The sequence below is a fragment of the Pinus tabuliformis genome, chromosome 8 (genome assembly GCF_031772625.1).
Source record: "Pinus tabuliformis cultivar Carrire ecotype Pingquan chromosome 8, CPIR1, whole genome shotgun sequence".
In the NCBI taxonomy this organism is placed as follows: Eukaryota; Viridiplantae; Streptophyta; class Pinopsida; order Pinales; family Pinaceae; genus Pinus; species Pinus tabuliformis.
The window spans coordinates 573,978,531-573,989,868 of NC_142294.1; positions in this window are offsets into that span (position 1 = coordinate 573,978,531).

Here is an 11,338-nt window from a genome sequence, read left to right on the forward strand (position 1 = left end):
AAGGTGTGCTACGCGTAGGGTTTTAGCGCGCTACGCATCAGGGTATTTTCTAAGTTTTTCATCTTCAGCACAGGAAAACGCAGCTATTTGACCAGTTTTGAATTTTGATGGGATTTTTCACCCTCTTTGATGTAATTAATGTATTTTCATGTTGACATGACACTTTTTTACCTATTCTAGAAGATTCATTCATAAAATGGCAAAAAATTAATGAATGAATTGGTTTCCTAGCTTATAGAGGCAAGTTGTTTTGATTGCCTAGATTGTAGTGCTCAGTTTAGAATTGGTTGAAACAGCTCCTAGGATGATGAGCTCGACCCCTAGAGGCAAGGAAATGTGTTAGCTTGCCTATATTATGTATCTTCTTGGTCATTTTCAGGGTTGGACTCTGGAGGGATAAGCTTAGACTGTATTACACTTTGTATCTTTGCAATTTTGGCAAAGGAAAGACCAGGGTTTTGCAGCACTATTTGGGATTCCTGTGGTTATTTGTGTTGATGGTGTGTTACTCTCATGTACTTGTAAGTTTTTTATGTGTATCATTTTCCTACTATTCTCTTTTGCAAATTAAGCAAATGAAGTGTTAAGGTAGAATTCATGGTTTTCTATGCTCTGCCTTTAAGTTTGCTTAATATCTATGTTTTCATCTGTTTAAGGAGAACTCCTGAAAGTTTCTCGCTCTCCTTAGCTCCTCACCAGTCATACCTTTCCATTCAATTCCTTTAAAGGCATCAAAACAATCACCTACCTTGCCCCAAAAAGACCTCTGCAAAAACTGTGTCTCATCCCTGCACCCAAAATTGCCTTGCCCTGTTGTCCAACAAAACCCTAAAAATTTGAAATCAAACTTTCCCTATCAATTTACTAGCCTAAAATCAGTATTCTTTATTGGTCATCTCAGCCCCTTTGAAGACCTTTTGCCGAGATAGACCCGGAGAGAGCCCTCTCCTGTCCTCGTAGGGCTAGCTACGAGGCTGTGCTTGGTTTGATGTTGCCTTGAGTTTTTTCCTTCCTCAGCCTGAGGCAAATTCGAGCGCTAACAAGACCCATATGCTTAGTTTTGTTGTTAAGACCTGTAATTTTCATGTTTGCGACATGTTTGACGAAATCCCTGTCATGGCTAGTAGGGGTCCAGTATAGTCCTTGTTGATGTTTTGCAAATATAACTTTGTTCCGATGTTAAATTTAATTTCAGAAGGTGTCATTGAGTTATGGCCAGTGACCTGGTATCTGGGCTTGAAAAAGTGGCACAAATCCTAGAGTTGTAGGCACAACATTAGGGAAAAAGTTCCCAGAAGCTCCCTTTCCCTTGTTCTGGGAGCTTTTGGAGCCTCCCAGACGCACCTTGGTCCATATCAAGGGAGTGTCGAGGGGTTTGATGCACTAAAACTTCATTTGGTCTCAGGGGTTGGTTACTTGAGTGGTTGAGATGGCTCCTGGGAGTTTTATTACTGATGTGGAAGGTATGTGTGCTGTGTTTATGTTGATTCCCGATTTCACTTCCTTAACTGACACATAGGGAGTCGAATCATATCATAGTAAGTTCTCATCATATGTTTACCCCAGTGGTTCGGTTACTTGGGTAGATGTGGGAGGAGGGTGTTACACCTTCTCACCTTTGCTACATTCCACCCTACCAAGTTTTGTGCATCTGTAGTTGCTGGTTTTGGAACATTGCTATCAATGTATTCCTTCAGCCCATTGTCTTCCAACACTGCCTCCATCTTGTCCTTCCAAGGGATATAGTTCGAACTACCCTAAAGGGAATATTCGAGTCTCGATCCGTAGAATGACATTTTGCTGGCTCTTAAGAATAATACTACAAATTTGACTTTACTTGCAAAAGAAAAACTCGTATTCTCCTCTTCTAGAGTGATTTATGTTTTGATACCATGTAGAAATTCCTTTTAGATTCAAACTTCTAATTGTAATTTACTAAAACAATAGACTTGAATCTACTATACTCATTAGCAGAAATAATTAAACGATCGTGAAATCATGAAGCATACAAGATAATTAATTCAATCAACACATTACACAATGATTTCCTAGGCGAAGCCACAACTAAAAACCCATGCAATCTGTGTATTACATTAGTAAAAAAATATGAGAAGATTACAATGCTTTTCTCAAGCCCGAGCAACCTCTGCACTATCTCTATTTGACCCACTGCTTCCATTGTTTCCTTGGGAATTAGCCCCCTATTAATTAGGAAAATCCCCATCCTAAATTGTGTAATCCCTATAGGCCTTCCTTTGACTGCATGCACCACCTGTACAGTTCAGATGATTATACAACTCATAATACATTGTCCTTTAACTCCAATCTCAACTGGATAACTCTCATATCTAACATGCATGAGTTATTTATGAGTGAATCATTAGTTAATTGGTTGACCACATGAAGCAACACCCCACTGTCAGACCTCCTACTAGTTCCTCCATCAGTTGGAACGAGTTTAACTGACTTTAACTCAGATAAATTAAATTAATTAATTACAACTCAAAATAAACTCAACGAGGGCTCCCATAAAGTAGGAGACACTTTACATGACTCAAGTTAGACCCTCAACTCAAATTAACTTAGCCAACTAAGTCAATTTAACTTAGTTAACTCATACAAGCTGTCTTGTGATTTGGAATACAATTTTATTCCTAATTTAATTCAAGGATAAGATTAAATTAGGATTTTCTTGTTGCATTTTGCACATTATCCATATGGACCTTATTGCAGGAACTGGCATTGCATCTTCTTAGATACTCTCTATACTAGTATATGATCAAAAGGCCATCAATTTAAATTCGGATGAGAGAACAAATCTTGGCCCTCTTCCCTTACGTTACAACCTCCCATGGTTCACACACAAAGAAGCAAAGAAATTGATTGAATAGGCTTGGCACACAAGAATAGATGGTTCACCGAGCTTTATCTAGGAGACAAAATTAAAGATTCTTAAATCCACTCACAAGAGTTGGGCAAAAAGGAGATATAGAGAACCATCACAAGAAAATAATGGCATCCAAATGGAGTTGATAGAAGTTCAAAAAAGGTTGGAAAATGAGGAGGAGACAATAGAGCTCTAATCAAAAGAGAAGGAGTTATATTGGAAGACATATCAAATTAACAGAAAAGAAGAAGAGAATTGGAGAATCAAATCGAAAAGTTTATGGATCTGTTGATGGTGCTAGATCCTGCCAACATACAAGGGGGTCTCCCTGATATGAAGTCCCCGTTAGACCTCACACAGTTTGGTGTAGGAGCCCCATCTGTAAATGTGGCATGACTACCATATACTTAAATATTTGCCTTGGTTGTAGTCATTAGCATGAGAGAGAAATATTTTGGTTGCAATATATGGTGGATAAATGGACCAACATTTAATTGTCGATCCGAGGGTCCATGGACTTCAAGGCCCAACATTAGAAATCCCAGAAAAGGACTTTGGGAACCTGCAAAACAAAACTGTAGACTACTTGCTACACCTTGAGTTCCTACACCTGTTTTAATCATGCACTCAAAAGCAATCTTTAGAAATGAAACCATAAATACTCATAATGTAATCTACCAAAAATTGTAACCAAACCCTGGTTATTGGTAATTGAAATAGAAGTAAACCCTAACTAGAAACAATCAAAGAACAAACCCTAACCATTAATCAATCTATAAAACATGAGCATTGGCCAAGCGAATGTAAAGACTGTTTTTTCAATTACATAACACAAACATGTAAATCACAGACAATCCAAGCTTTGTTAATACCAAACAAGATTCTCAACTCAAAATAAAACCTCTATTCAAGTTCCTGTACTAAATCATTTTTCCTCTCAATTCCATGTGCAATCAAGATAATCAAAATCACTCAACTTTATATATAAACAAGAAACTAAAAGCATGGTTTGAATTTATTCCTAGTGTTTATCAAGGCAATCCAAATGTATCGAATAAATAAGCAATCATTGTGTGCATAAACAAAGACAATACTCACTCTAATTTAATATTTCCTCACACCTCAAAACACACTTCAACCAAGGATCTACCTTAATCAAACTTAAGGACTGGAAACTATGATAACGACACTCATGAAAAAAAAATGTTGAAGGCAAAGTATTTTGTGGCTCTAAAGATGCAAATCCAACAAGTATTTATCGAGATAAGGCCACAAATTTATGACTTAAAAATATTAAAGTCTTTCTCTATTAGCAACTAGTCTGGACTCAATGTATATTATCATTACAAGTGCATGTTCTCACAGATATAGGTTTTTGTTCAAATTACCAAATACACAGGTTTCGTAAATTGAATTGATTTTAGTGATCAAATAACCATATAAATCCAAAGGAGCATACTCTATTCTATATTAGTCAATCACGAACTAAATGATAATTTTGGCCTGCAACTATCTTAAGAAAAAATTTAAAATCCTTTCCAGTTTTTAGGTAACTAGGATTATTAATATAGCAAGATTCAAATCAAATACTTACAAATCAAATCTCGACACAAGTCAAATTCAACAAAGTCAATACAAGCTATAAAATTTCCAAGGTTCATAGGTTGGATGTGCTTCATGTGGTGGTAGGAGATTTTAGAAGTTTGAAGTATCTCCACTCTTATATCAACAATACTTAAAAATTATGGATCCAATTCACACTTTAATATATTTCTGTAGCCACACCTCATAAGACATCAAATCTATAATCAAAATATAAATTTATCATCAAATTGATACTAGAACAATCATCTCTCGAGCTTATAACAAAGTAATCTAGAGTTTAGAATTATTTTATCTCCATAATCCAATATATGTAATGGTTCATTGATTCACACAGTCAATAAACAAAGTGATTAAGAAGAATCTCACACTTATAATCCCAAGTTTCCAGATCCAAATACGAAGCGATCAGAATTAAATTGTTGAGTGAAGAAAACATAGTTTAAGGAAATGACAAACATAGGTTTGTTAAGTTATGTAACCCACATAGTTGATATGCCAAGATTGTAAATAAGATACACATCAATCCTAGATCTACAAACCACGCGAGAAATATACAAACAAAGGGGTGTTGAGTTGGTCTAGTGGGCCCTACGAGTCCAACTTGCATCCTTGTTAAAAAAATAAAGTTACAAAACTAAAATGATTATAAAATACACAAGAGCTAAAGAGAGGCACCTGGCATTAGAAGCCTTTCATTAAAATTATGTTAGTCTTTTACATCAACAACCATATACTCAAGATCCAAACCAATAAAATAAGGTTATAATAACATCCTCCTCTTTTAGCACAAGCCATGGATGGTCTTTTTATACAAGTTACATTACGAATTTAGGTTGTAACAACCCATGTTTTCAAATCTGTGCATGAATCAGAAATATGGAAATTTGTGCATTTTCAACAAATCTGCTCCAAAGAGCCCTTCAAATCTCCTATACCATGACGATTTTTGGAAAATTACCTGAAATGTGCTCAATTCCCTATACTAGGAGAAAAACTCGTGTTTCGAAATTTTGAGATTCACCCTCATATGCATGCAAATCGAGGAGGAAGTTGGCAGTTTGAAAATTAGTGCGAATTTGGGGTCGAAGCATTAATTATTATCTAAAAATCAATATGTACAACATGGGTGCATTCTAATTCATGTGGAATCATGAAAACATCATTATGAACATAAACCATGTCTCGGTTTCTCCCATAACTACGTTAATAGGTTGAGCCCCAAATTAGTGCAGGAACATCCCTGAATTTTGTTGCACATAGAAGTTGGTTGACCAATTATTTTTCCTAACTCCATATGTTTTCCTAATAACCTTGACATGGCAAAGATGTGTAAAGTGTTGAAGGCAACATGCACAATCTCTTCTTAGTGGGGGAACCCTCTATAGTGCAAGTTCATTATGCAAAATTAGGGTTGAAAGATCATGCTGCATACAGAACATCCATAATTAGTGATGACATTATATAAATACTCTTAAATCATCGAAAACAAAGGAAAATTATTAATTTATCTCTTCATGATTATGTTTAAGAGAATTAGTCCAAGAATGTGCAAAATGATGGCAATAACTATGAGAACTAAGTAAAATCATGAGGGAAAAAGATGTATTAAATATGACAAAATGGAGGCCTGGCATTCCCCCATGCCAATCATAATGAATTTCCTCATGTAAGAAAAACCTTTGACAATGACCAAAGTTAATCAAAACTAAAGGGATATGGTTTCTCTATTAGAGCCATGTTGCATAAACCAAAACATTCTTAAACTTTAGGGCTAATTGAATGAGAGCATGTGGGTAACTGTCATGTGATGTCAACTTCCTTTGCATCAATAAGATAAGAAAGACTTGTGACCAGAGGTTCAATGATGTCAAGACTGACCTTTATTATTTCCAAAAGAGTAATTGATGTCAAGGCTATCAAAGGAATGCTAACAATGTTGTTACTACAGGGATAGTGTCATCATGAAATAACCAACCATCAAAATTTCCATAAGCATCTTAGGAGCAACCCTAATCAATAACTCTTAACCTGAATATCCTCATTGTAAATAAAAGTGACATAAGTTGAAAGTCATGGCGTTAAATATGGATGGAAATAGGGAAAAGGAAATATGACAAAATGATACCTTCCCATGGTGATCATCTTATTGTTATCCAAGAATATAGTCGAAGCTCCTCTTATTCAATTAAAGTGTATCACCTACACTAAGGGTCCCACATCCATGAAAAACCAAATTATTCCAAAAGATAGAACTCCAAAGCAAAATACCTTAAGTATTTTAGGGTCATTATTTGAGAGATAGAAAGTTCATTTCCTAGCGTCAATTTTAATGACGATTGCTTTAGAATGTGACCCTGGGTTTTTTTTTAAGTATGCGTGTGTGTTCTCTATGTCTCTTACCTAGCATAGCCTCGCTTCCAATAGGCATGTTTAGTACCCCGACAGGTTTACCTTGGTACCATACAAGCATAGCCCTGCTGCCAACAGGCCTGTTTAGTACCCCGACAGGTTTTCCTTGGTACCATACAAGCATAGCCCCACTGCCAGCGAGCCTATTCAACACCCCAGCAGGTTTGATTGTACTTCCCCAAGCTTCCTCTGTCACTCGAAAGATTTAAAATAATGTACACTATTTATTGACAACTTTTGGAGTGCAAAGAAGGCGAGTGGTACGAGAGTATGTTAAATTTTCCAAGAACATAATTATTTATTTATTTAATCCATGGGCAACATCATGAACAATAATCTTAAATATCAGTTATTCAATGCATAATAAACATCTCAGATAATGACTGAAAGATTACTTGAGCTAATCGTGCTAGGGTTTTTATGAAAGTCCATTAGGGTATTGTAGGAGTGGTCTGCCATATGAGGCTTTTCATTAATACATCCTAAGAGAAACTTAGAAAGATTTATTGGATAGCATATTATTAAAGTAACTAGCGCAGGATTAAGGTTTTGGGCTTATGAATGGGAAGTGTAATTTCAAATCCCCTGACTGATGAAATGGATGAACTCGGTCATGTGACATGGAGAAAAATCAAACAATCAACAATCAAAGTTACTTTACAAAATATGAGGCATTAAGAGTGAATTTCTTCTGATGACTTACCACTGGAGTGCATATTGATAGAAATTTCAATAGTTGTGTCTTCGGGAGTTGTGGTTTCAAGAGTGTTGTTGTAGCAATTTTATTTTAGATGGCATTTCATTAATTGCTTATATACTACCCTACCCTAAGTTAAAGAGAGGAAGATTTCCTTCAAGTGTAGGAGTGCTTCCAAAGTAACCAAGTGTGTAATAGAATGCTAAATATACTCACACTCAGTTTTAAAAATAAACTTCAACGCATATTGGAGTATGAGAAACTGATTGCTTTAATTGATATGGTACCAAGAATTTATGACTAATGAGGGAACGAGGTGTGTTGGTAATTGTTTGAAATCAAGCTTCAATGGGATCCACAAGTTCATCATTCTCCAACTCATACAAGTCTTCCACAACTTGATGATCACTCCCTTGGAGGTACAAGGGTTCTGGTGAGAGAAAAAAGAGAAACCCCTCAATTTCAGGCTCAAATATCTTCTCTTCAGATTGGCAGGGATGACTAAGGGAAATTCTAGGGTTTTGAGTTTCAACAACAACTTCGAAACAAATTCCAACCATAGGTTGCTCCTCTAATGGTCTTTGAATTAGATCTTATCGATGTAAATGTTTTGTGGTGATATGGGAAGTTCTCAGATCTACTCCTCTACCCAATATGGAATATATAACATTACATTTAGTAGGGGAGTCAAAAGGTGCTTGTTGTGTTACCTCCTTGTTTGGACTAAGTCAATGTTTGGGCTAGGGTTTGGTCTATGTTTTAGATTTGGGTTTGGGCTAAGGCTAGGGCTAAGGTTTGGATTAGGGTATGGATTAAAGTAAGGATTGGGGTAAGGATCTGAGTATGGATTAAGATTTGAATTGGGTTATGGATTAGGGTTTGGATTAGGATATGAATTGGGGTAAGGTTGCATAGGTGGCTGAGACCATGAAGGATGATAAATTGGTGGTGTTATCACTCCAATATTTCTCTAGAGTGTTTGAGGAAGAAATGATTAGAGGTAACCACAAACCAACTTTGGAGATTAGGATCTAGCCTTCCTAACTCTCAGAGAGGGCTTTCTCTTTTTTTATTTAACTTTGTTTAGTTATTTGATTTTAGGCTAGTTATGATTGTACTTGGTTTTTGATTTGGGTTTGGTGGTGGGATCACTTACTTAGATGAAAAGAGGGTTGTCTTTTACCATTGGGCTATGGGGTCAAATGCCAAGTAAACAAGACTGGATCAAGTTCTAAAAACAATGTCTACAGGGCAAGATAGCAGAGTTACTTCAGATCTCAAGGCTGGATGGTGAAGTGGTTTTTAATCGGATCCAAAGAGCAATTAAGGGTTCCTTAGGCCGGATTATGAAGACAGTGAAAGAGGTCAACCAGGATGGGAGAGAAATTAAGGATTCTCAGATCCAGATATCAGAAGAAAACATGTAAATAATCAACTATTCAAAACAGAGTGTACTTAAACAAATTCTGAGATAACTTCCAGTTTATTCATTCAACTTCATATAACATTTAAGTTTGTGAAAAAACATAAGAAAATAACAAATTTGACAAAGAAAATACTTCACTGTAATAGCTCAACACATGAATCTTGTAATGCAATCTCTTTATTACTTGGTCCAGTCTACTGATTTGAAAAATTGATACAATAACCCTTAGGTTTATGATCAAAATAACTCTACAAATGTATAGCAATCCACCCTCAATACTTCGAATTATGAAGTATTTATATAAAAATAATTTACAAAATATCCCAAACTGTCTTGGGAACTAATCTAGGAGAAAGAAATATCTTCATGCAAGAAGATAAAGACATCTATTGAACCGTTGTTTGCTGTCCCTGTTTATTAGGATGTGTTGTCTTTAGTTTTTGATATTTTTCCTTTTAATCTATGCTTTGCTATTTGATCTTCACGTTGGATGTTCTATTCACTTTGACCTTTCAACTAATACACTTTCATTTGGGTGGTCTGTCCTTTATCCTTTTGCCGTGCTTTTCAATCTTACTGTAGACTTTTACATTTTGACTATGTATTTCTATAGTAAATCATTTAATTTCTCCCATGTTTCAACATTTGGTAATTGGATATTTATCATCTTCCTGTAAATCTCATCTGCCTCCGTGTACTTGGTAAAAGTAGGCTTATTCACAAAAAGGTGTTTTACCTCATGCTGGAGGTAAAACAAGTTCTCAAAAGTTTGGTATAGGACCTTGCCAGTTGGCATTCCTTTCATAGATGAAGTGTTCACTTGATCTCTGGCCACTTCTCTGATTTTTCTGTTGTAGTCCTCCTGTGTCATTAACTTTTCGTTTATTACCAAGGGATTGGGCAGACCCTTTTGCCTCAAAACTTCAAACTTAACCATGAATCTGTCTATAGCCAGTTGCATGGTTTGGCACTTATCTTCAAGGTTTAACATTAAATTCCTCTTGGTGAGGACCCTTTTCACTTCTAATATTGTACATGTCCTATCAGGTATCTCTAATTCTTGCAATTAATACTTGTTTTTGGAGTTGAGGAAGTGAATGATCCTTGCAGCTTCCTCTGGCATGTCTCCCAGTTCTTCTTTTACTCTCTGTATGGCTTCTGTAGCCTGTTTTATTAAGTCAATCTACTCAAAAATTACTTGGATGGATGGCCAAATATCATTGACAGAGTCAATGATATTGGCCCACAATTGTTCCTTAGCCTGTCCAAGGGGTTCCTTCAAAGTTAATTCCTTCTCCAAGTTTTTTATTCTTTCATTCATCCTGGTGGCTTTCTGCACTTCTTCCTTGTGCATAATCTGGGCAAGCTTGTAGTCAGTCTCTAGATTGGTCACCTTTTCCTTGAGCTTGTTCATTTCAGTGGTCTGAATGGACATGTCTTCCATTGCCTTGACCAATCTGCTTGCCTCATCACCTGTTGACCCTGTTGATGTTGTAGAAGCTGGCAGTGTTGTAGCCATTTGCGTTGTAGGAGCTAATGATGCGACCAAAGTGGAAGGTACTGTAGTAGTAACTGTTGGGATAACAGTGGCAAGGCAGTCTCCATACTAGCTTGTTTTACCTGTATCAAGCTATCTAACTCTTTTTCAATTTCCTTTAGTTGATCATTCAATTGTAGCACCAGGTCCATCATCTCCTCCTGATGTGTTTGGCTCTCTAGGACCTCTTTTGTCTGTGGGTGCTCTAAATGAGGAAGCTTTAATTGTCTTTTAAGAGCTGCAATGTCCTCATTCTTCTTCTTGATCAATTTCTCAGCAGCTTTGATGTCATTGGGATCATGCCCCAGCTCAATTACCAAGTCCTCCAATGACTTGATCCTGTTGTCCTTGGCCTGTGAGGAGGCCTTTTCCAATTTATACTGGGTTGTAACATTGTCTAATGAATTCTGCAGCTTGTGTGTACCCATGGCCTTTCCTGTCAAGGTGGAGTAGATCGTCTCTCCAACCTGTTTATGAAATTCTATCTGGTCAATGGGATGAACATCCCTAGCCAACACTTCGAAATCAATTTTTCTGTAGTCAACAGATGTTTTTGGCTACTGAACAGTAGGTTGCATAAAAGACACCTGAATTTTGTCTGCCTTGATGTCAAAAGATGACATCAATCTGCTCTAATTGGCTAGTGTGTGCTTGAAGTAGTGGGCATATGTTTCAGCCTTCAACTTCTCATTTCTCATCTTGATCGCCTTGTACCTGTCCTTAATATCTTTTTCCTTATCTACTGGCCTAGTGAAAGAAGAAACCTCAACATTGAGT